General features: G+C 43.7%; 1 pseudogene; it reads left to right on the forward strand.

Annotated features, from left to right (window-relative positions):
• Nucleotides 1–1,151: 1,151 nt before the first annotated feature.
• LOC147885933 (U6 spliceosomal RNA) lies at nucleotides 1,152–1,228 on the forward strand (annotated as a pseudogene).
• Nucleotides 1,229–1,436: the final 208 nt, after the last annotated feature.

The raw sequence follows: 1,436 nt of genomic DNA on the forward strand, positions 1-1,436 counted from the left end.
CTACTCCTACCCACAACTAAGTACACCTACGGATCTTCCTTCCCCCCTTTTAGTTGCACTTACTGCTGTCCTACGGTTACTTCCACTACCACAATGTCTATGCCTACACAACCCTCGATACAACTGATTGCACGCCTCCTTGCTTGTACACTGTCTGACTTCTATTGCTCTGGGGATGCGTTCCCCTTCTACATCAACACTTATAGCATGGACTCATAGGTCCCCTAAACCTTTGTTCTTTTATTTTCTTTTATTAACTAAACCACCCCTGTTTCTTTCCCTTTTTGATTAATCAATCCTCTAACCCTTTTTTCCTATTAAAGGCCCCCTTCTCTTTAAGGTCCCTCCCTCCCTCCTTCCCTCCCTCCCTCCCTCTCCCTCCCTCCCTCCCTCCCTCCCTCCCCCCCTCTCTCTCTCTCTCTCTCTCTCTCTCTCTCTCTCTCTCCCCTCCCCCCTTTTTACTCTCCCCCTCACTTCCCCCTCCCCTTCACTCTCTTTCTTTCCAAAAAAATATGTTTCTCTACTACACCCTCTCTCTCTCTCTCTATCTATCTCTCTCTCTCTCTCTCTCTCTGTCTCTCTCTCTCTCTCTCCCCCTCCTTTTTTCCTTTATTCTATCATTCTTTCCCTTGTCCATATTTAAAAATAAATAAAAGTTTACTCTCTCTTCCTGTATTCCTTCACTTCTCCCTCTTTTCATCATCTGAGACAAGAAAATCCCCCTTTGCTTAGTTTGTCTTTATTCTTATTACCTTCTCCTCCCCTGTTATAATATATCACCCTCCCCCACTTTGTTTCTCTAATGATTAATATTGTTAAAAACCTCTCCTATACATTTCTCCCACCTACCCCTTCTATTTATTACCTTATTTTTCCCTCCACCCAAGACCCTTTCTTTCTTCTTAATTTTTTTATTTCCTTTTGCCCCTACTTGTCTATAAATCCCTTACAATAGATTACACACACACACACACACACACACACACTCACTCACTCACTCACTCACTCACTGAGAGAGAGAGAGAGAGAGAGAGAGAGAGAGAGAGAGGGGGGGGGGGGAGGATATAGAAAATAGATTACACACACACACACACACACTCTCACTCAGTAAGAGAGAGAGAGAAAGAGAGAGAGAAGGGGGGGGGGGGGGGGGGGAGGATATAGAAAATATTAGCATGCCCCCCGCACAAGGATGATATGCACAAATCAAGAAATAGTCCAAATTTTTTGTTTTCATAAATGTCTTACTTTGATTTTCCATGCACAACATCACACCGACTGTAAGGCTCACACAACTTACATCCCTAGGATAAGGCTCAATATTCTCAAGGTTCGAGGCATGAAGCTCTTTAAAATGATGAAGCCATATGGCATTATCATTGTGGCCATGCCAAATTTTGAGCTTCTTAGAATCAAAGCCCCCATGAGGCTTGTCT

The sequence above is a fragment of the Dipteris shenzhenensis genome, chromosome 25 (assembly GCF_047967505.1).
Source record: "Dipteris shenzhenensis isolate YYH24624 ecotype China chromosome 25, Dip_SZ_1.0, whole genome shotgun sequence".
In the NCBI taxonomy this organism is placed as follows: Eukaryota; Viridiplantae; Streptophyta; class Polypodiopsida; order Gleicheniales; family Dipteridaceae; genus Dipteris; species Dipteris shenzhenensis.